General features: G+C 37.9%; 1 long non-coding RNA gene and 1 other non-coding gene across 4 annotated transcripts; one reads left to right on the plus strand and one right to left on the minus strand.

Annotated features, from left to right (window-relative positions):
• On the plus strand, positions 1-23,249 carry LOC107847686. Of its 3 annotated transcripts, none has more exons than XR_007046567.1 (5): positions 1-186; positions 4,020-6,315; positions 16,481-16,543; positions 17,169-20,683; positions 21,702-23,249. It is a non-coding gene; the product is annotated as an uncharacterized LOC107847686 (long non-coding RNA). The 3 variants fall into 3 exon arrangements; XR_007046568.1 differs by having other exon boundaries at positions 17,169-20,028; XR_007046569.1 differs by having other exon boundaries at positions 17,169-19,266.
• LOC124889024 lies at positions 4,390-4,496 on the minus strand. The gene has a single exon (XR_007047642.1). It is a non-coding gene; the product is annotated as a small nucleolar RNA R71 (small nucleolar RNA).
• Positions 23,250-25,273: the final 2,024 nt, after the last annotated feature.

A 25,273-nucleotide genomic window follows, 5' to 3' on the forward strand; every position in this document is an offset into this window, starting at 1 on the left:
ATGAGGGCATTTCATTTGTATTTTCAGAGTACATTTATACTAGGGTTAATCTCGCTGCCCCCTGTCTCTCACTGGTAAATCTCATTTCATTCTGTAGGTCGACGACAGAGTCTTGGTGGTGACGACGATGAAGTCTCATGGTATTGGCATCGTTGAAGGCATTGCTGCGACTGATAAAATTATCCGGTACTCATTTTTATCTCCACTTATATTTTTGTTTTCTCCTTTTGCTTTGCTGTGTTGTAAAACCCTAGAGATTCGTGCCACTCTTTGATTTTGACTTTTCGTTTAATGATTTTACTCAATTTAGCTCCTACCAGCAGTTGGGGTTTTCCTGAATTTTGTTTTGGTTAATAGATTGCTCAATTCTTTGATTTTTAGTGATCTTTTGTCAATCGAAATTTGCTGATGATCTTTTTCAGTTGAAAGTTGCAATCTTTATGTTCTAAGTTGATAGTTTTTGCTTTGTTGAGTTAAATTGGAGCCTAAATTTGAGATTGAAAGGGGAATTAACGGAAAAGTGTAAATGTTTGTGCAGTTCTGTTTGAAGTTTTAGTCTCTGGAGTGATTCATTATCTTTGTATATTTGTTTCTCATTTTACTTTCATTTGCTGGAAGAATTGGTCATGTAAATGCTTGATACTGGGAAGAGAAAGTAATGAAAAGGAGAAACTTTATTCTCCATTCAAATACCAATCAAAACAACAATAATCAAACGATGTCCTTATGACATTAGGTATAAAAGTATTAAATCAAAAAGATAAGTAGTCCTACTTAGATGTTTAATGTTGGATGATTTGAATCTTAAAGCTTTCTTCGTCTAATCACATCAGAAAGCCGTAGTAACTATAAACATCAGTGAGAAGAAGAGGAAAAACTCTTACTATATCCGTGTTATCAAAGGTGAAGAGTTGGAGAAGAGGTTGAATCTGTTGGGGCCTTACAAAACAAAACACAGGCTGAAAAAAGAAGGGTATAAATATGCAATTCAACATAATAACAATAATTCATGCCCAGAAGGTAAGGATAAACAAGTACTAGGCCATTCCAATTTATGTAGCAACTTTTGGCTTGTAGAAATTTTTAAAGAAAAAAGGAAGACTTTCAGGATTTGTTTGTGGCTTATCTTCATGACTGAGCGCACACAGATAGATGTGTTCTTGTGGCTGCTTAGCTATATTTTTTTGTATTGATAAACGGTTGCTTAGCTGTATTATAATGCTCTTATTTGTTGTAGTCTTACCTTGATTTGGTACTTCAATATGTACATCTTAACTTTAGGGGTGCGTTTAATTAATAAATATTTTAATCAGTCAATAGTTTGTTAATCTATAGACATTCCTAAAATTGTTGTTGTATGTTAGATTAGTGTTGGAATATATAGAAAATATGGATTTGAATGCGTACATATCTAGATACATTGTCCTTAAATAAGGAAAATCTTATAGATTTAATTATGTTAATTAGTATAAAGGCTTGAATACCTTCCGCATTGTAGGTAGTCTAGGGACAGATTTTGCTTCGGAGAATGATCTGTTTGTTGTCCAGTGTTCGTTATTACTACAACTACTGTTGGTGTTTCTTTTTCTTTTGTGGTTGTTTGATTCTCTTATTTTTGTTTCTCTTCTTTATTGTTATTGTTGTCGTTCTTGTGTAGATGAAAAATGCAGATCGTACGTAGATGTATAATAGAAATTATCTTAAATGTGGGGAGTTGAAGGAGCAATATAAAGATGGGGTAGCTGGATTTATTGCTAAAGCAATGACACTTGATGATTTTCTTATTGAAGGAACAATTAGGTGTCCTTGTTTGAAATGCAAGTGTCCCAAGTTATTGAGTCCAGATCTTGTTAAGTTACATCTTTATAAGAAGGGATTTATGTTGAATTATACTGTGTGGATAGCTTATGGAGAGAGTGTTGCTGCTAATAACTTTGCTTTTCAGAATTCATTTGGTGGCGAGTGAAGTCCCATAATAGAGAATAATGTTGAAAGTTCTCGATATAGTGAGATAGTCAGGGATGCTTTTGGGACACACTCAAGGGATCAAAATGAATCCATTGATAAGACTAAGCACTTTTATGAATAATTAAAGGAAGCTAGTCATCCATTTTATGAAGGGTCAGTGCATTCCAAGTTATTTGTTGCAGTTAGGTTACTAAGTATTAAGCCAGATTATTATATTTCTCAAGAGGGCAAGAATTCTATCATTAGACTTATGAATGAACTTAACCCAAATAAACTTGACTTACCCAAAGATTTCTACACAGCAAAGAAGTTGAATAATAAGTTAGGACTTTCATCAGAGAGGATTCACTGTCGCGAGAAAGGTTGCATGTTATTCTATAAGCAAGATGCAAATTTAGAATGATGCAAATTTAGAATATTGCAAATTTTGTAACCAGCCTCGTTATAAAGAAGTCACACATGCCAAAGGGGAGAAGCTCCTGGTGAAGTGATCTTGGGCGTATTTAAATGTCCAATCACCGATATTCACCCATATTTGGACTTGTTTTGAGATTGAAAAGGTGTTATTCCGATTAAAATTTAGCTATAAGTGTGTTCCTTATCTAATAGATTTGATGAGTGTGTACAGGATTAAATTTTAATGGAATTGAATGTGATTGGACGCATTAAGGAGATATGATGATGAAAGAAGTAGTGAAGGCATTGGAACATGGTTTGGGAAGAAAATAAGGAAGGAAAAAGCTCCAGAAGTCTTTTAGGAAGTCACCGCGTCGCGGTGAAAAGATAATCACCAGTGCTCGTGTTTTGAAGCCCACCGCGTTACGGTGAAGGCAAAATAGGCAATTGTCACTATCCAGTACCTCATCGCGATTCCACCGCATCGCGGTGAGGGTCCAATCCATAATTGTCTCTAAGCAGAGTCTCACCGCGATTGCACCGCATCGCGGTAAGAATGACGATGGAAAGACTATCACAACGCGGTGAGAGGTAAACGCGGGTTTATTTAGCCTAGCTATAAAAGGAAAAATTCACTAACAATTGGGGACACTTTAGAAAGCATAGCAGTGGCGGAAAAACACAAAAATCTCTATTGTAGGGTTCTTAGAATTTCTTTTGAACTTCTTTACTTCAAGATTAATTCTTGGTATGATTAATTACTTAATTTTGATGTCGAATTCAAACATAAGTGGCTAAACACCCTTGTTATGGGGTTGAGGCCAAGAACATGATTACTCTTTGATATTCTTTATCGTAGTTTCTTGTTGGATTATCGTATGGGTTATTCTTAATTTCTTGAGCTTAGTATTTTGATGAGTGACCACCATTAGAATATATTCATATTTCTATATGAATTCGGGAGGAGAATCGTGGAATAGAACGAAGAAATTAAGGAGCAAGGTTCTCGTTCTTTTATTAAATAAAGGATTTGAATTAGCATCTAGGATAGAGATATACCTAGAAGTCTTGTTTGGTTCAATTGTATGGAGATAACTGTATGAATCTAGATGAATTGTTGCATCTCTTTTAGTTGATGTAGTTGTGATATTCAGATAGATAGAAGATTTGAGGTCGGGAGACCAAGATCATACCATAAACCGTGTGAATCAATAACCCGATAACCAACTAGAACGCGATAAGAATAGAGAATTGTAGGATTGTTAGATGTGCCTCAACCCTGGAATTCTCATCATTACTGTTTACAACCGTTGCTTGCTTTGCTATTGTAACAATTTGTTATTTCTTATATATTATTTGCATTTTTATTTAAAACTTAAAAATCATCTTGATACTTTACAACACTTAAGACTTCCTTATCTAAAACTAAAGTTGGTTGAATTGCTAGTTGTATAGTCCTCGTGGGAATGATATCCGACTGTCTAAGTCACTATATTACTTGTATGATCGCGTACACTTGCGTATGCATTTGAACACAATAAGTTTTTTGTGCGGTTGTCGGGGACTAGTATAATTTGTAATTTGCTAAATTTTTATTTTTTTTAATAATAAATTTGAGTGTTAATGACTTGATCTTACCGGTTGAATTTTTACAGGTTTAGCTGAATATAGGACTGGCGCGAGATAAAGAGTTGGTAAAGCCTTTTTCGGAACCAGAATTGGTATTTCAATAGAGGCTAAGAGCTCAGTATCCTATTCAATAGGTTCAAATGGCGGAAAGAAGAGATCCGAATATTGCAGATCCAAATGATCCTGTTGATCCAAATTCCGGACATGTCCCAACTCCAATGATACTTATATTCCTACAGGGTGAATACTGATTATGTAGGACTGACGCTCTTCGCCTTTTCTTTAATTGGGGAAGCGAAAATGTGGTTACATGCTGAACCATCACTCTCCATCACTTCTTGGGAAGATCTAGCTAGGAAGTTCCTTATTCGATTATTTCCATCCGGGAAGACTGGACGTTTGAGAAGCGAGATCTTGAGTTTCAAACAGTAAGAATGAGAGAATCTCTACCAAGCTTGGGAGAGATTTAAGAGTTTGCTTAGAAATTGCCCTCACCATCATCAGTCTAATGATGTTTTTGTTCATACTTTCATTGAGGGGCTAGAGCCAAATACTAAGATTCTCTTGGATTCAACAACAGGTGGGCAAGCTGTTGAGAAGACTTATGATGAATTATACACTGCTGAATCGGATTTCACAAGGGAACCAAAATGGCATGCTGACTCGAGGAATGCTCCTAAGAAGGTTGCAGGTGTGTTAGAGGTAGATCAGTCTATTGCTCTATCAGCTCAGCTTGCATCAATGCAGAATTAGATGCTTACTCATGTTGTCAAGTTGGGGGTTCCGCAAGCAACAACAATAGCTAATGCAGTCTGACAGGTAAATTCTTGGTGTGGGGTTGTTAGAAGTAGTGAACACGCGACATATTCTTGTGCGGTTAATCTAGATTCTGTTAATTATGCGGGGAATGTGAATCGTACAAGACAACAGAACTTTGGTAACACATATAATCTCAACTGGAGGAATCATCTCAATTTCTCATGGGGTGGGAAATCAGGCGTAAAATAATAATCAGTATAAGGGGCCAGTGCAATAGAATCAACAACAGGTTCAGAATAATTAGGCTACTACTCAAACAAGTAATATAGAGAAGATGATAAAGCAGCTTTTAGCTACTCAAGCGCAGTTTGCAACAGATCTAAAGAGTTAATAGTTGATTACAAGAAATGTGGAGTTGCAACTCGGTCAGGAAATGTGGAGTTGCAACTCGGTCAGATTGCTGGAGCGCAAAACACAAGACCTCAAAGTGGCTTACCTCGCAATACAAAGGCGAATCCAAAACAGGTAAATGCAGTTATAACAAGGAGTGGGTTGCAGTTAAAGAAGGCGGTACCTGAGCAGGTTTGTCCCACAGCCACTGACGATGATCCTAAAGCCAATGTAGAGAAAGGGGTCAAAGAAAAAGCTGCAGGTGATGAGATTCAAATGGAGAAGAAGGCTATACCTTTACCCTTTCCTCAAAGGAAAATGAAGCACCAAGAGGAGGACAGTTACAAGAAGTTTTTGGATCTTCTAAAGCAGGTTCATGTAAATCTTCCTCTAATTGATATTTTACAGAGTGTTCTAAAATATGCAAAATACCTGAAGGATATAGTGGCAAACAAAAATCAGTTGACAGAGTATGCTATAGTTGCACTTATTGAAGAGTTCACATCCAAGATACAAAACAAACTGCCCATAAAACTGAAGGATTCAGGTAGTTTCACTTTGCAAATCACTATTGGGCAGACCATCAGTGCTCGTGGATTATGTGACTTGGGGCTAGCATAAATCTTATGCCCACATCTTGGTATCGAAAGATGGGTCTTGGGAGTCCTAAACCCTCGACCATTGTTTTGCAGTTGGCTGACAGGTCCCTTGCTAGGCCGGATGGAATTATTGAAGATGTTTTAGTACAAGTGGGATCACTGATCTTTCCAGTAGACTTTGTGATTCTTGACTTTGAAGCTGATCTGGTTGTTCCATTTATTTTGGGATGCCCCTTCCTAGCAACATGACAGTCACTAATTGATGTTGCAGCAGGGAAGATGACAATTAGAGCGTATGATAACGTGGAGGTTTTTGATGTATACAAGGCGCTGAAATTACCGACTATTTATAAAGAATTGTCTTCCATATCAATTATTGACCTTGCATCTGAGCGGAATCTGTTGTTGTCTGATGATCCACTAAAGCGAGATTTGATAGGTCAAGATCTTTATGGAGATGTAGAGGTGCTGGAATTGGCCCAAGTTATGAATTTAGCGGTGATTGAAATGAGAAAGTTGCCTTTTGAGCCATTAAACAGGCCAATTGGCCCATATCCCAAAGATCCAATTGATTGTAAGACCCTGCAAAATTCTAAGCTCAACTCAGTCTTTTAAGCTTACTAAGGGGTCTCAGACTTAGAAAATTCTAGCTAAGTATTCAGACTTAGGCTGGATTTGTTTTTTTTTAAGATTCAGAGGTCTGAATCTGAATGCACATCTGAATGATTAAGATGATGTCTCTGGATCTGAAAACTGAATGATTAAGACTGTTTGTTTTTCAACATCTGAATGTACAAAAAAATTTATTTGTATATATAATAAAATAAAAAATTCAATTCAAATAAAAAACTAATTATATATATAAAAAATATGTAATTTAGTACAACAAAATTATTATTTGATTGAAAAAATATTTATGTTTGTTAGTGACAGTGGAGATGGTTTATAATGGTGGTTGTAGTGACAATAATTGATGTTAGTGATTAGTAATGTTGGTGGTGATAGTTGTGATGGTTGGTATTGTAGTGACTGTTACAATGGTGGCGATTGATAGTGGTGGTGGTGGTTGTGATGTGATGTTGCTTGATGTTAGTAGTTGGAGGTGTTAATTGTGATGACTGAAAAAAGAATGCACGATGATTTGACAATGTGTTGATGCTAGTTGGAGATGTTGTTAGTTGGGATGGTGGAGATGGTGGTTAGTAGAGATAAACTATAGCAATGGTAGTGGTTGAAGTGACAGTAGAGGTGGCATTACTAGTGACAATGGTGGTAGCGGCCAAAGAATGTGTGGAGGTTGTGATGTATTAGTGGTAGTTAGTAGTGGTGCTAATTGCGATAGATGAGTTGGTTGATAGTAGGGATTGACCGGTAGTAGTTGATGGTGGTGCTGTTGACGACGGTGGCGGCGGTGAATATAATTAGAGTAATAGAGGTAGTAGGTGTGGTAGCGGTTGACAATAGTGGTTGGTAGCGATATCTGTTATCGATAGTGGTTGTGATGGTAGAGGTGGTTAGTGGTGGTTGATAATGGTGGCGGTGTTAGAGGTGGTTAGTGGTGGTGGTGATTGATGATTATGAATAAAGTGACGGTGAATATTATCCAACACCAAAATTTCTCTTCAGACCTATTAAGACTTGATTCTAGATCTGAATGATTAAAACCTATTCAGACTTATTAAAAACTAAAATCTTAATAAAAAATAATACACTTAATGGTCTGAAGTCTGAACCATTCAGATTCAGACCTCCATTAAGTGCAAACAAATGAGCCCTTAGTATTTTTATGGTCTTCGTAAGTTGGAAACTCTATTTCACGACTCTTATGACCTTAAAGTATCGATCTTTAGATTGATTCATGATCAGGAATGTCAGTAGCTGTTATCGAACGAGTTTTGTATTTTTCGGACCTCGTTTGAACCACGTTTGGGAATCTAAAATAGTACATCGATGCAATCTCGATGCGGCGCATTCGCCATCGCGTCGATCAATATTTTCCTTGGCTACAGTGGCAATTTTCAGTGAATCGATGCGGACTCGATGCGACGCGTTGGCCATCTCATCGATGCCAACGATGAGGTACGCCGGTCTGCGCGTCTGCAGTTTAGTTTTTAGTCATTAAAATTCGCGTCCTTAGGGGTATTTGGGTCTTTTCCCATGTCCTCCAGTCCCCCAAAACACGAAATTTAGCCTTTATTACAACATACTCATTATTTCACAAATTGCTCAAGAACAAAAATCCTAGGTGATTGAATTTCAAATTCAAGGCTCAAGATTCCACCATTAATCTTCAAGAATTTAGCGACCAAGGTATGTCAAGTGTTCATCCAAGGGTTCCTTCCACCCTTGGAGTCCAAGAAACTCTTAAACTTTAAGTAGCTTGATTTCATGCTTTCTATGATTTGGATTCAAGTGTATTCATGATTATAATGTTGATTGGATTTCTATTCCATGATTAAGTGCAAGATTTATGTAAAAACAACTATATGTATGTAGTATCATGTGAATTCATGTTAAAGCTTTGAAATTGTGATGTTCATGTGTTGATTTGTACTATGTGCATATACAATGCTTTTCAAGTGTTTGATGAGTTGTTCATGAGAATTAAATAATGAAATTATATCATGTCAGTATGTATTCAAGTTCATGCCATGCAAGTGTTTGCTAGAATGTCCCAATGAATGAATGATGATCAAGTAGTTATTTATCATATTTCAAGATTGTTCCATGTCTTATAATTTATGCTATCGAGTCTTAGGGGTATTTAATACCCAATAATTTAGCTGATTACCTAGAGCCATGGTCAGTCACAGGATACAGTCATGTCACGATCAGTAGTACTCTCAGTCAGTTACAAAACTCAGAAAAAACTCAGTAAATTCAGTATCAGTCCTGTCCAGTTCAGTATTTAGTTTAGACCTCAGTAAATTCAGCCAGTTAACAAAATTCAGTAGTATTACGTCAGTCAACGGAACTCAGTGAACTCAGTTCAGTTCAGTTAGACAGTATAATAAGTAACGATTCAGTCAAGCCTAGTATGAACTAGAAATTAGTTTAGTGTCTTCAGTTGGGAGTAGGATTCAGCACCGAGTGAACCCACGAATGGGGACTTACCTGCCAGTAGAGGGTGTGATCCTTAGAAGCAGTCCTTGTGTTTGAAAACTACATAGCCAGTGTAGGTTGAGACATCAACCTGCCTGTTGATGATTGATGAGGTGATCTACTTGCCAGTTGAGGGTACCACCGTTCTCATTCAGAGCACCTGCCAGATGAGTCGTGTTTACCCGTGGCACGATAGTGATATCCTTCCAGCTGGGGTTACAGGTTGAACCCTAATAAGTTTAGAGAGGGGCATGTCGGTTAGATGATTACCTCCTATAGTCTCAGTTTCAGATTCAGTCTCAGAATAGAACTCAGTTTAGTTCTACAGATTCAGGATTGTTAGATACAATCACTCCATTTAGTACGAAATTTAGTATAGTTCCACAGTATCAAGACTTTCAGATATAATCACTCAGTTATCAGCTGCACAGTATTAGTAAACTCATATGTCAGTAAATTAGTAATTCAGAACTCATTATCCAGTGTTATCGCGACCTCAGTTACAGTATACGTATTTATGCATGTATTCCCATTCAGTTATATTCATGTCATTCAGTCAGTATTGTTCATGCATATGAATCTATGCATTTCAGCCTACCTCACTTTGCATATCAGTACATTCAAAGTACTGACGCATATCTTTCTTTTGCGCTATGATATTTTATATCATAGGTTCAGATGCATGGGCTCTCGATCATACTTAGTTGTTCAAATATTCAGCTGGCAGAGTTAGTGGTGAGTCCTCTTAGTTCGAGGGCATGATGATTATTTCAGTAGTTCAGCTTATTTCAGTAGTTCGGAGTTAGTTGGGGACTTGTTCCATCAACTCCATATTTCAGACAGTTTAGAGGCTTTTCCAGACTAGAGTATTTTTAGATAGATGTATTAGATTTGGTATTTGTTATACCGTATTCAGTTTTATTACAGTATTGAATCTTATGACATGTTTTTCGTCTAATTTTTGCATATTATAGTACTATTATTCAGTCATTGCAGCAGGTATCAGTCATGGGTTAGCTTGTGGTCCTTCAGGACTATGAGCACTGTGTAGCGTCTGGGATATAGACTTGAGGCGTTACAAATTTGGTATCAGAGCCTAAAATTCAACAGTCCTAGGAAGTTTGAAAGCCGCATCTAGTAGAGTCTTGTGCATTGGTGTGTAGCGTGCCACACTTATGGAAATGAGGCTATTAGATGTTTTAGGAAATGTTTCTCTTATTTCAGTAATCATGTTGTGCGAGTGAGCATGAGCTCAAGTTAAACTCCCAGTCTAATTAATTTCTTCCTCATGCTTATAGAATATGTCTTTCGGAGAAGCTAACAAAAGAAGTAACAAAAACCAGTCAGCCCCTCCACACGTTCAGCCAGATCCCCTGAATGAGTCGCCTTTAGCTTATTCGATAGTTGCTAAGAACAATCAGCTGGCCGTTATCTTATCCAGGCTTATGGCTCATGCTCCGTAGAGTAAGAAGGAGAGATGTAGGAAAAAAGGGGAGAAAGAATAAGAGGGCCAGAACATCTAGGCCAAAGAGTGGCCGAACCAATCCCTTTTGTCTGAAATGTAGTAAAAACTTCCAGGGTATCTGTAGGGCTAGCAGTGTTGTGTTTTTCGGGAGAGATTGTCCCCAGTCAGGTTCCCAAGGTCAGCATAACCGTCCCTTAGCTCAGTCTAGTCGTTCAAATCAGCAGGGTGCCGCTTCCAATGCTACCAGTGGGTAGCGCCCAAACAGACTTTACGCACTTCAGTCCTGACAGGATCAGGAGAGTGCTCCTGATATGGTCATCGGTACGTTACAAGTTTATCATTTACATGTTTATGCTTTGCTAGACCCATGAGCCTCTTTGTCCTTTGTTACTTTTTATATAGATGTTGAATACGGAGTCAGTCCCAAAATCCTAGTAGAGCCTTTCTCAGTCTTTACCCCAGTGGGTAAATCTATCTTAGCCCGGCAAGTATACAGGAACTATTCGGTTATGGTATCTCAGAAAGTCACTTCAGCAGACTTAGTCGAATTAGAGATGATCGATTTTGATGTCATTCTCGGCATGGATTGACTTCATTCCTGCTATGCCCCATTCGACTGCAGAAATAGAATTGTCCAATTTCAGTTTTTGAATAAACCCATCCTTGAGTGGAGGGTTCTTTTCGAAAGGGAAATTGACTTTGGAATAGACCTTCTTCCAGATACTAAGCCCATATCTATCCCGCCATACAGAATGACACCTGCAGAACTAGAGAATTAAAAGAACAGTTAAATGATCTCCTAGATAAGGGATTCATCAGACCCAGTGTGCCCCTGTGGGGCGCACCAGTTTTATTCGTGTGTAAGAAAGATGGTTCTCTTAGAATGTATGTTGATTACCGTTAGCTAAATAAAGTCACGGTTAAGAACAAGTATCCACTTCCCAAAATTGATGACTTGTTTGACCAACTTCAGGGTGACAGTTATTTTTCTAAGATAGACCTCAGATCAGGCTATTATCAACTCAGAGTTAGAGAATGTGACATCCCGAAGACTGCTTTCAGAACTCGATATGGTCACTTCAAATTCTTAGTCATGTCCTTTGGTCTTACTAATGCCCTAACAGCTTTCATGGACTTGATGAACTGTGTGTTCAAGCAGTACTTAGACATGTTCATCAATCTTCATAGATGACGTCCTTGTCTACTCTCGCAGTGAACATGATCATGCAGATCATCTCAAAATCATATTCCAGACTCTTAAAACCCATCAGTTATCATGATATCTGTTTATATGTTACATCAGCTCTATGGTCATAGCTCATACTCATGCACGTTAGCAATCATGCATGCTTACAGTTCCTAGTATAAGGAGTTCAAGTTCATTCAGTGTTACGAATCATGTTCCGTGAATATAGAAACTCCAGACTTAGGTTATGCAACTCATTACTCATGTACTCATGTCATGCTTTACAGTATGTTCAGTTCTCCTGACTTATGTTATACCTTTAATGATCAGCTAAATTCAAATTATGTCACGCATATCCTCAGTTTAGGTCTCTTGGTGCATCTATGATGTTGACATTCTATTCCTCAGGCCTCAGTAAGTGTCGAATTTGGTATATTTTTCATTTATGCTTCAGGTCCTCATGTTTTAACCCTTCAGTGAACTCTCCTTATGAAAGGATGTAGTGATGAGCTATTGCATACTTTTTTTACACAAGGATATAGTTATGAAGATAGGCTTGAATGTCAGGTAAGTGTGCTAGCAAATGGCTAGCAAGAAGTCGTATTTAGCGCCTGAAGGGAGGAAAATCAAAATTTTTCGTAAGATGAGAAGTTGATAAAAATACAGAGTATGAGTGTCTATTCAGATCCTCGATTTATGTCAGTCCTCATCACGTAACTATTAGAACCCAGTATTCAGTTCCAGTATAGTCTTAGTTACCGTCTTAGTTATAGTCTTAGTCCCAGTCTCAGTCCAGTAATCTGATCAGAAACTCATCAGAAACTCAGTTCAGTTTTAGGTTTGCTTAACCATAGCGTGCAATTATTAGTTATTCAGTTATCAGTATTTCAGTACCTTAGTTTATAAATTATTTTAAAATCATGTTATACGCTTGGTCTTGCATTCTTAAATAATACAGTCTTCACGTATTCATGCTCAGTACCTGCTCAGTTAGCCCTTACCTCATACGTAAAATACTTTACAGTTTCAGTCTAGACTAAGTACAGTTCAATCTTATATGACTAGTATTCAGCTATCAGCCATTCAGTTAATCAGACAAGTTAGTATGTTTATGCATTCGTGCTAAACGCCCATGTGAATACTTACAGTAGTCTCAAGTAAAGTGTCGTAATGGGGTGGAGAGTATAGTTGAGAGAGTATTCGAGGAATATGTCTAAGCTTGAAAATTTGTAGTTGCAGTGCATAAGGCTTAGTCACTCTATCTTAAATGATGATTCGTAGGCCTTACCTCATGCTACAAAGTTTTAGCCAGTATATGATTTTAGTTGAGAGAGTATTCGAGGAATATGTCTAAGCTTGAAAATTTGTAGTTGTAGTGCATAAGGCTTAGTCACTCTATCTTAAATGATGATTCGTAGGCCTCACCTCATGCTACAATGTTTTAGCCAGTATATGATTTCTTATTCAGAGGTTTTATTCAGCCCATGCCAAGGTTCCTTGCTCCCTAAAGTCACTAGAACTCTATAGAAAGAGTGTCAAGGAAATTCTCCAGTCGAGTATTAATTTTCAGCATGATTTAGTCCATAAGCCAATAATTCAGTTTAGCAGCCAGGAAGACAAGTTCGTATGGTTTGGTTTCCCATCTTTCCATCTAGTCGTACTATCCGAAGCCTCATGAATGTAACTATTCCAAAAAGGAGCAATCAGGTAGTTGCGTGTTCAGCTCAATTCATGTATCATGTCCCAGTTTCAGATCCCAGATAGTCAGTCATGACTCAGTCTGGAGGCGCCCTATGCATCGTCCCAGCTTTTCCTCAGTATCTCAGCCAAGTCAACATTCTTCAAGGGACATAATGTCCCAAGGGGGAGATGCACCATAACCCCCGAGCTTTCATGTCCCAAACTTCCCAGTTTCTTCACCCAACAAATTCAGTTTAGAATAATGGGCACTCATGAGTGCACCCTCAAGTTCTAATTTCAGCCGTAAGCCATGTATTCAAGGGACTTAGTTCAGTTCACGATATTCAGTTCATGTATCACGTTTCAGGCTCAGTTATATTCTAATGTTCCCGTTCATGCGTGTTCATTAGGGACTGAGCTTCCCCTTCTTGCCAAACCTCTTCACTCCTTTCATGCGTGTTCAGTAACTGATCTTAAGTTGAGATCGGTGATTTTGTGTTCGTGAAAATCTTTCCCATGAAAGGAGTGAAGAGGTATGGCAAGAAGGGGAAGCTCAGTCCCTAATATGTCGGTCCTTACCGAATTCTCAGCTATTTCAAAAAGGTAGCTTACGAGCTTGAGTTGCCTACAGACTTAGCTTCCGTCCATCCAGTGTTCTATGTCTCCTTGCTAAAGAAATTTATAGGTGACCCAGCAGTTGTAGTCCCTGTAGGGAATATAGACAATCAGTATAGCCTCTCTTATGAGGAGATTCCAGTCGAAATCCTTGATTATCAGATTCGCAGACTAACGAACAAAGTGGTCCCTCTAGTCAAAGTTCTTTGGTGGAACCAATCCGTTGAGGGAGCTAGTTGGGACGCAGAAGCAGATATGCGGACCAAGTATCCTCATCTCTTCCCCGCAAACTTAGACTCAGCCTAAGGTAACAGTTTTTCCTTGAACTTACTCAGTTCCATGCTCAGATTTTCCTTTATAGACTTGGCACCAGTTACCATTGCATATTCAGTTGTGACTTCATACATCAGATATCAGCATGAGAAACTCAGCTTATTAGCAATCCCAGTCATGCATTCATGAATCATGTTCATCTATACATTAATGCATTAGATATGTATGTTTAGTATGATAATTCAGTATATCAATAATTTCATTCATTAAATTATGCTTCAGTTGTGTATGTCCAGTGTCTAAATTCAGTCTATCAGTGTTCTCAGTTTAATCAGTCTCATTCGAGGACAAATGTTCTTAATGGGGAGATATTGTAAGACCCTGCAAAATTCGAAGCTCAACTCAGTCTTTTAAGCTTATTAAGGGGTCCCAAACTTAGAAAATTTTAGCTAAGTATTCAGACTTAGTATTATTATGTCCTTCGTAAGTTGGTAACTTTATTTCACGACTCTTATGACCTTAAAGTATTAATCTTTAGATTGATTCATGATCAGGAATATCAGTAGCTGTTCTCGGATGAGTTTTGTATTTTTCGAACCTCGTTTGAACCACGTTTAGGAATCCAAAATAGTGCATCGATGCAATCTCAATGCGGCACATTCGCCATTGCGTCGATCAATATTTTCCTTGGCTACAGTGGCAATTTTCAGTGAACCAATGCAGACTCGATGTGGCGCGTTGGCTATTGTATCGATGCCAACGATGAGGCGTATCGGTCTGCGTATCGACAGTTTGGTTTTCAGTCATTAAAAGCCGCGTCCTTAGGGTTATTTGGGTCTTTTTCCACATCCTCCAGCCCCCGAAATCATGAAATTTAGCCTTCTAATTGCAACATATACTCATTATTCATAAATTGCTCAAGAACAAAAATCCTAGATTATTGAATTTCAAATTCAAGGCTCAAGATTCCACCATTAATCTTCAAGAATTTAGCAGCCGAGGTATGTCAAGTATTCATCCAAGGATTCCTTCCACCTTTGGAGTTCAAGAAACTCTTTTAAACTTCAAGTAGCTTGATTTCATGCTTTCCATGATTTGGATTCAAGTGTATTCATGATTATAATGTTGATTGAATTTCTATTCCATCATAAAGTGCAAGCTTTATGTAAAAACAACTATTATGTATGTAGTATCATGTGAATTCATGTTAAAGCCTTGAAATTGTGATGTTCATGTGTTGATTTGTACTATGTGCATATACAATGCTTTCCAAGTATTTGATGAGTTGTTCATGAGAATTAAATGATGAAATTATATCATGTCAGCATGTATTTAAGTTCATGCCATGCAAGTGTTTGCTAGAATGTCCCAATGAATGAATGATGATCAAGTAGTTATTTATCATATTTCAAGATTGTTCCATGCCTTATAATTTATGCTATTGAGTCTTAGGGGTATTTAATACCCAATAATTTAGCTGATTACCTAGAGCCATGGTCAGTCACAGGATACAGTCATGTCACGATCAGTAGTACTCTCAGTCAGTTACAAAACTCAGAAAAAACTCAGTAAATTCAGTATCAGTCCTGTCCAGTTCAGTATTTAGTTTAGACCTCAGTAAATTCAGCCAGTTAACAAAATTCAGTAGTATTACGTCAGTCAACGGAACTCAGTGAACTCAGTTCAGTTCAGTTAGACAGTATAATAAGTAACGATTCAGTCAAGCCTAGTATGAACTAGAAATCAGTTTAGTGTCTTCAGTTGGGAGTAGGATTCAGCACCGAGTGAACCCACGAATGGGGACTCACCTGCCAGTAGAGGGTGTGATCCTTAGAAGCAGTCCTTGTGTTCGAAAACTACATAGCCAGTGTAGGTTGAGACATCAGCCTGCCAGTTGATGATTGATGAGGTGATCTACTTGCCAGTTGAGGGTACCACCGTTCTCATTCAGAGCTCCTGCCAGATGAGGGTAACTTAACTTGTCTTTACCCGTGGCACGGTAGTGATATCCTTCCAGCTGGGGTTACAGGTTGAACCCTAATAAGTTTAGAGAGGGGCATGTCGGTTAGATGATTACCTCCTATAGTCTCAGTTTCAGATTCAGTCTCAGAATAGAACTCAGTTTAGTTCTACAAATTCAAGATTGTCAGATACAGTCACTCAGTTATCAGCCACATAGTATTAGTAAACTCAGATATCAATAAATTAGTAATTTAGAACTCAGTATCCATTGTTATCACAACCTCAGTTATAGTATACGTATTCATGCATATACTCCCATTTAGTTATATTCATGTTATTCAGTCAGTAGTTTTCAATTATATGAACCCATGCATTTCAACGTACCTCACTTTGCATACCAGAACATTCAAAGTACTGATGTATATCTTTTTTGCGCTATGATGTTTTATATCATAGGTTCAGATGCGCGGGCTCCTGATCGTACTTAGCAGTTCAGATATTCAGCTGACAGAGTTAGTGGTGAGTCCTTTTAGTTCGAGGACATAATGATTATTTCCGTAGTTTAGCTTATTTCAATAGTTTGGTGTTAGTTGGGGACTTGTCCCATCAACTCCATATTTTGGATAATTTAGAGGTTTTTTTAGACTAGAGTATTTTCAGACAGATGTATCAGATTTGGTATTTGTTATACCGTATTCAGTTTTATTACAATATTGAATCTTATGACATTTTCCGCCTAATTCCTCATATTACAGTACTATTATTAAGTTATTACAGTAGGTACTAGTCATGGGTTAGCTTGTGGCCCTTCGAGACTATTAGTACCGTGTAGCATTCGGGGTTCAAACTCAGGGCGTTACATTGATGAAGCTCCAAAATTGGAGATTAAGGTTCTTCATCCTTAGTTAAAATTGGAGATTAAGGTTCTTCATCTGCTTCTGTGCTGTACTATGTGTTTGTTTGATATCTCGTAACTTGAGCCGGGGGTCTTTCGGAAACAGCCTTTCTACTTCATCAGAGGTAGAGGTATGGACTGCGTACATCTTACCCCCCCCAGACCCCACAAAGTGGGAATACACTGGGTTTGTTGTTGTTGTTGTTGTTGTTGGTAATAATGATACCTTGCCTGTTATTTTGTCTGCAGGTTTATCTGATGTGCAAGTAAGAGAAACAATGGTAGCCTTGAAAAGAAGAAAGAAGGCAATTGGTTGGCAGATGTCTGACATTACAGGGATAAATCCAGTTCTTTTGCATGCACAAGATATACATGGAAGAAGGTTTCAAACCAAGGGTGTGGCAACAATGTAGATTGAATCTGGTGATGAAGGACGTGGTGCGAAAAGAGGTCATCAAGTGGCTCGATAATGGGATTGTTTATCCAATTTTATACAATAAGTGGGTAAGCCCAATACACTGGGTCCCAAAGAAAGGTAGGATAATTGTGGTTATCAATGAAGCTAATAAGATGATTGTCACTCGCATGGTGACTAGAAGGAGAACTAAATGAAGCCATAAGAAAGGATCACTATCCTATCCCATTCATTGATCAAATATTGGATAGACTGATAGGGCAAGAGTACTACTGTTTTTATGACGGATACTCGGGATATAATCAGATCACTATTATAGTAGAGGACCAAGAAAAGACCACATTTACTTGCCCATATGACACGTATGCGTTCAGAAGTATGCCTTTTGGCCTCTGCGATACACCTGCAACGTTTCAGAGATGCATGATGGCAATTTTCTATGACATGGTTGAAGAATTTATTAAGGTATTCATGGATGACTTCTTTGTTTATGGTAATTCTTTTGATGTATGCTTGCCGAATCTAGATCGAGTCCTAGCTTATTGTGAAAAGGAAAATCTAGTGCTGAATTGGGAAAACTGCTATTTTTTGGTCAAGGAAGGAATAGTCCTTGGCCATAAAGTGTCATGTAGAGGATTTGAAGTAGATAGAGCCAAAATTGGAGTGATTGAAAAGCTTCCACATCCGGTAACAATGAAGGGGGTGCAAAGTTTCTTAGGTCATGCAGGCTTATACAGGCGGTTTATTTAAGATTCTTCCAAAATTGCTAGCCTTATGTGTAAATTGTTAGAAAATAAGCTAAATTTGATTTTGGGGCTGATGTCAAGAAGCTTTCGAGAAGATGAAGAAGAAACTGACTGAAGCACTTGGCTTGATTTCTCCAGATTGGGAGTTACCATTTGAATTGATGTGTGACGCCAGTGACGTAGCTGTGGGAGTAGTTTTGGGGTAGAGAAAAGACAAAGTATTTCATTCTATTTATTACTCTAGTAAAGTCTTGAATGATGCCCAAGTAAATTAAACAGTTACAGAAAAGGAGATGTTAGCACTGGTTTATGCATTCGACAAATTTAGAGCATATTTGGTGTGTATCAAGGTAATTGTTCACACTGACCATGCCTCCATAAAGTATCTCTTTAACAAAAAGAATGCAAAGCCTCGATTGATCAGGTGGATTTTATTACTGCAAAAATTTGACCTAGAGGTTTGTGATCCAAAAAGAGCAGAGAATCAGGTTGTAGACATTTGTCCAGATTAGAGAATTATGACCATATTGCGGATGATTCAGATGCATTAAGGAAGAGTTTCTGAATGAAAAATTATTGGCTTTGTGTGAGCTTCCGTGGTATGCAGATATTGTGAACTTGTTAGTGTGTGTGGTTTATCCTCCCGAAGCTACCACTCAACAAAAAAAAGAAATTGCTACATGATTCTCGTATCTATATTTGGGATGAGCCATATCTGTTCAATCAAGGTCCTGATGGAATTATACACAGATGTGTGGCAGAAGTTGAATTCACACAAGTGCTGCAGAACTGTCATTCATCTCCTTATAGTGGCCATTATGGGGGTGAAAGAACAACCAAAAAAGTTTTGCAATCTGATTTTTTTTGGCCAACATTGTTCAGAGATGCAGTGGATTTCGTGAAGAGTTGTGATCAGTGCCAGAGGTTAGGTGCAATTTCAAGGCGTCATGAGATGCCCCTGAACAACAGTCTTGAAGTTGAAGTATTCAATGTTTGGGAGATAGATTTTATGGGACTATTCCCACCATTTAATGGCAATTTATATATCCTTGTGGCAGTTGATACGTATCTAAGTGGGTGGAAGCTGCAGCTTTCCCCAATAATGATGCCAGAGTGGTATTGAAATTTATGAAGAGGCATATATTCTCCCGGTTTGGCACTCCCAGAGCTATAATCAGTGATAGAGGTACACATTTTATTAACACTTGGTTTACAAATCTTCTAGCTAAATATAGCGTTAGGCACAAGGTGACCACTGTGTATCATCCACAAATAAGTGGTCAGGTAGAAGTATCCAATCGAGAGATAAAGCAGATTCTGTAAAACACTGTCAATGGTCAGTGGGAAGAATTGGGCCAAAAAGTTAGATGATGCACTTTGGGCTTATTGGACAGCTTATAAGACGCCTATAGGTACCTCTCCATATCGCTTGGTTTATGCTAAATTCTGCCATTTGCCTGTAGAGCTGGAACATCAAGCTTATTGGGCTGTGAAAAATCTGAATCTTGATATGAAGGCCATGGGAGAGAAGATATTATTACAGCTTGTTAAACTTGATGAGTTTTGTCTCCACGCTTACGAGAATGCCAAACTGTACATAGAGAAGACAAAGAAATGGCATGAGAAACATATCCTTGATAGAGTTTTTGAACTGGGACAACTTGTTTTGCTATTCAATGCGAGGTTGAAATTATTTCCGGGTAAGTTGCGATCAAAGTGGTTTAGGCCTTTTGAGGTTGTGCAAATGAGGACTCATGGTGCAGTTGAATTATGGAATAAAGAAAAGACTAAGATGTTCTTCGTGAATGGACAATGTGTGAAGTATTATTGGGCTGATCATGGAGATAAGCACAATGTGTCCATCACCTTTGCTGATGAGTGACACCGAGCTGAGTCATGTCACAATGTAAACTAAGGCGCTACGTGGGAGGCAACCCACTAATTTAATGTAATAGCGTAGTTCCTTTCTATTTTTAGATTTTTAGAAAAGAAAAAAGAAAGTGAAAATACAAAAGATGAGTTGTGCCACGACAAAAAATAAGGGGATGAGTGGGAGGCAACCCACTAGTTCTTACGATTTTTTGTTTGTGTTTAGTATGTAGGGGTGAGAGAATTGAAATTAAGGATAATACCATGTCCAAGGAGGCATTTAGGTTTACAAAATGATGTATTTAAGTTTGGTACAACATCAGGTAAGAAAGGGGTTGGAAAATGCACTGAAAATGCCGATTTGCAGGTCACCGTATTGTGGGGAGGTGACAATCTATGATTTTCACTTTCTATAACCTCACCGAAATTCAACCGCATCGCGGTAATAGGTTAAAACACAAAAAAATTGCCAATTTAAGGGTCACCACGTCACGGTGAGGTCCTAATCCACAATTGTCACTTTCCAAAACCTCATCGCGATTCCACCGCATCGCGGTGAGGGTCAAATATGGACCAAATTTTTTAAGTTTGTCAGGTTTAACCCGACCCGACCCAGATTCAAACACCCTTCTATAAGTATCCCCTTTCAAACCCTAAACTATTTCATCTCTTCACTCTAAGCGCTGCCCTTTATTCCCCTCCTTTACTTTCAATTTTTTTTCTCTACACTCAAGGTAAGTTTTAATTCTTAAGTTTTTATTCTTTTAATTCTCCAATTCTTCATTTTTCTCTTTATCTTAATGAGAATTTGGAATTAGTGGCATGAAGAGGTTGTGTGAATTATACATTTGAGTATAGTACCATATGCCACAGTTATCTTGAACTACTTGTGAATTGTAGTTACTTCATTCATAATTATGCCTTCAATTGTTAAATAAATGAGTCATTGTGCGTGGATGCATGTTGAAATAAAGTGTGGTATGATATTTATTTGCTGACGGGTGCTTTTACTGAAGGGGGACAATGTTGTTTAATTAATTGGGTATGTTGTGACTGTGTGCCTAACAGATATGTGCTTTTACTTAGCCATCTTTTTGGCCTTATTTTTTTTTACTGTTTTTGATTATATTGGTTGCTTGAACTGGTTTAACATGGGAGGTGTTGGTATCACCCAGAAGGGAAGTCTGAGTACTTTACTTGGTAATGATGCACATCACACCAAAGAGATTAAGTGTGGGGTGAGCCCAACTGGTGCTAGTATTTGTGCAATATTAATTTTGAATTCCTGTCGATATAAGGCAAATAGAATTGTAATAAGGGGTGGAATTGGGTTGAATGTGCATGATTGGGTCATTCCTATAAAAAATTGTACACCTTGCTTGTCGACTTCTGTTTTTGATATAGAATATTGTTAATGAATGTGCATATTTGGGAGCCGTCTGTAATTGTGTCCACCTCGATTAACTTGATGTAACAGAATGAGGGACATAACTGTGGATAGCTGCTAGTGATACTGAAATTGATTTCATAAGGGGAAGTGATTATGATAATGACATAATGGGCTCCTAAATTATGTTGGTATAGCTGCATTTAGCGAAACATAGTGAAAAGTGGAAGTCTGAGTACTCTATTCTTATATGTGAGCACCTTCACTAGAATTTAAGTTTGGGGTTTTTCGTTCACACTTAGTTTAGGCTCACACACTTTAGGACTTGTTTTGCTTATTTGTTTGTTGCATGAATTGGATGATAGGAACGATGGATAGGAGACAACTAATGCTCAAGGGGAAAGCTGGTACTTTTGAGCTAGCTAGGAAACGAAGCAAGCAACCTAAAAGGCAAATAGGGTGCCCCGTGCCCCACCAGTCCCGCGTGGTCAGACACAAAGATTTGCATTTAAGGTAGTCAGACAAGCAGGCAAGAAGTGTTACACCAAACACCTCAACACAAAATACATAACTGAGGTGTTTGTTGATAGAGCAAATTTGCAACGGGAATACCTAAGTATGGTACGTCGTCTGGAACAGCTGAACATGACTTTCCTTTTTCACCAGCTGACTGAGTGCAATTTGCACCTTGTGCATGAATTTTATGCCAATTAGGACCCTCGGGAACCACATCATAAGGTGAAAGTTCATGGATAAGTGGTGCGATTTATAGAAGAAGCTATAAATAACTTTCTAGAGATATCTAAGGAAGATGTAAATCAGTTGAGGAAGATGATCATCACTCCAAACTATGCTTATATCAGACATTTGCTTTGTGGTCCTCGTTCGGCTGCTAGGTGGACTAGACAGAGAGGCACGGGTCTTCACTCCTTCTTCCCATATGCACATATGAACAAGGAGGCCCGTATGTGGGGACGCATAGTGTACCATTGCCTTATTCAAGGTAAACATATGATAGAGGTTACACGTGATCGGGTGTGTTAGATTTATGCTCTAATGTGCAATGATATTGAAATTAATGTGGTCCAAGTGATATTTTCTACTATGAAGAAGGCACGCTTCATTGAGGGGCGCAGATATGGCTTTAGAGGTTTGTTGACTCGGTTTTTGAGGAGGCATCGAGTAGAGTAGGAGGAGTTAGAATATAAGATTGTGGTAGATAGTCACCCTATTGATGTCACCACAACTAGAAGCACAGCTGGGGCTCAGGGGTCGATTCATACTATCGCCGAGCATCAAGCTCAAACTGATGAAATTACTATAAAAATATATGGATTACAGATGTTGCATCTACGGTTGGGGGAAGTGCATCCACAAATGAAGATATTCGTGTTGTTAAGTTGCATGACCCCCTTGGACATCATGCTAGGACATTGCTAAGGATTGGGCCGGAGTTCGCTAATCCGGTAGATGATGATGTACCTACAGATGAAGAAAGGCAGTGGCAGGACTCAGATATAAAGTCTAATGATGATGAACAGTCTAAAGATGGTGATGTAGATTCTGATGACGAAGTAGACAATGACAGTGATGATGTTGATGCTGCACAGGATGCTATGGCTGATGCCTAGGTAGGGAGTATTCAGCCACCTCACCATTTGAGCTTATTTTTTAATCACTGGGACAGTGCTTTGTTTAAGTATGGGGTGGTGTTTCACTTCTTCTTCTCTTCATCTCTTTATCTTGGTATTTTGGTTTGTGTTGGTTGGACAATTTTTATTTTTATTTTACATTGGGGTACTTTTATTTTTGTGGTTGGATGTTAAAATTAGTATTTCTAACTATTCAGAACACTATGTCTGTAATAGTTAGTAAGTTCAAAGTATGGATTGTTACAATTTGCCCTTTTCGCATTTTTCTTTTAGTTTAAAATGTTTGCTTTTATTGTTTTCTCCCTCCTTGGCAATTTTAGTTCAAAGTTTATTATTGCCCTCCTTGGCAATTCTCATTTTTGCCCTCAAGGTAATTCAAAATAAATTGTCATAGCAAGTTACCCTCCCCTATGATATATGGATGACGATCGTCTTAAAGGGAGTTAGTCTTTAGAAGCTGAGAATTGATAAGAACCAAATTATGACTCCTGAGAATTTCTCTGTGTTGGGCCATTTTTATAGTGACTTTGAATGAATTTGTTTTGAAACAAAAGGAAAAAGAATTTATTTTTAGATGATAAATCTCAATAGGTGTAATACAATTTGTTGGCTTAATGTTGAATTTGACAATGAACAAAATCGGGAACCGTAAGGATCCAATTTGATTCCTTGCATGCACCGTGAGTGTGAGTATTTGTTTATATTCTATATGTATAGGAATGTCTAGAACTTTTCCGGTGTGTTTACAAAGTCAAATAAAGGGTGTCAGGTGTAGGAAGTGATTTAGGCATTTCTTTGTTAGCCGAATCGTAAAGACTTTATTTACCTACCTGTATGCATGTACCTAGTAAACCCCTTTGAGCCTATAGCCTGATTATTTTTGGTAGCCTTGTACTTGGCCTAATCCCTTATTTGATAGACCTTAATTTGATCCAAAACTCCTAAGCACTTTAGTATAAAAAAGTAATTGAATAAGGAATGTGAAATTGAAGTAGGAAAAAGGTAAAAGTGAAGCTCCAAAATTGTAAGTTATTGGTGTAAAATTGTTGTGGTTGGGAGTTGAAGGAATTGTTCTAAAGGAAGTTCAGCTTTTTTTATTGCCTAGTTGGGTTACAATGAACCTGTTTTGGCCCCGGTCTGTTTCGGACATTGTGCACCTCAACCAAGGCGAATTGCTTTAGTTGAGGGTGGCTATTATAGGGGTGCGTAATAGTAAATGGGTGTGAAGAAGAACTGGAAATTGAATCATAATGTAAAATAAAAATGTTCCCACTATAGATTATGTTAATGAGCTTAATGAGAATAGGGTGAAACAAATGATGTGTAAAGGTAATAAGGTGAAAATTGGGTTGATAGAATGTGATTTTGATTGAAGATTGACATGTATTAAAGCACTTAGGGAGATTAGTCACTATTTCCTAAATAGTTCCTACATGTTCCTCAGCCTACATTGCAACCATGGAAGACCTAATTGATCCTTCATTTCAACATCCAATTATTAGTGGAATAGTACACTAAGGGCAAGCTTATGGTTCATTATCTATCATGTATGAATTCTTTGTTGAGAGTGAGTGATTGAATTTTGATATTCCCCTCATAAGAAATATTGAAAAATTATGAATGGTGTGGGGAAATTTTCTTGTTTTGAGGGTGCATGAGGATAAAAGTCCGGATTACTTATTGTGTTGTTTGATTGAGTGATTTGATTAAGTTCACCAACAAATTGGATGTCACTATTGAGATGATGAGGTTTGAAACAAATTATTCTTGTGCATAAAAGTATTGACATATTTTGAGATGAAGAGTCATTGTTATAAATTCTAAGTGCCCAACATAAGTATAACTCTTAAGTTGTGATGTGAAGCTTAATTAGGTATCATGTTTGTGATTGTTTGAGGACGAACAAGGTTCAAAGTGTGGGGTGGTGATCTTGGGCATATTTATATGTCCAATCACCGATATTTATCCATATTTAGACTTGTTCTGAGATAGAAAAGGCGTTATTCCAATTAAAATTTAGCTATAAGTGTGTTCCTTATCTAATAGATATAATTAGTGTGTGCAGGATTAAATTTTGATGGAATTGAACGTGATAGGACGCATTAAGGAGGTATGATGATGAAAGGACCAATGGAGGCATTAAAACATGGTTTGGAAATAAAATAAGGAAGGAAAAAGCTCTAAAAGTTTCTTTCAGGAAGTCACTATGTCGCGGTGAAGAGATAATCACCCGTGCTCGTGTTTTGAAGCCCATCGCATCGTGGTGGAGGCAAAATAGGCAATTG

Source organism: Capsicum annuum, chromosome 11 (genome assembly GCF_002878395.1).
Source record: "Capsicum annuum cultivar UCD-10X-F1 chromosome 11, UCD10Xv1.1, whole genome shotgun sequence".
In the NCBI taxonomy this organism is placed as follows: domain Eukaryota; kingdom Viridiplantae; phylum Streptophyta; class Magnoliopsida; order Solanales; family Solanaceae; genus Capsicum; species Capsicum annuum.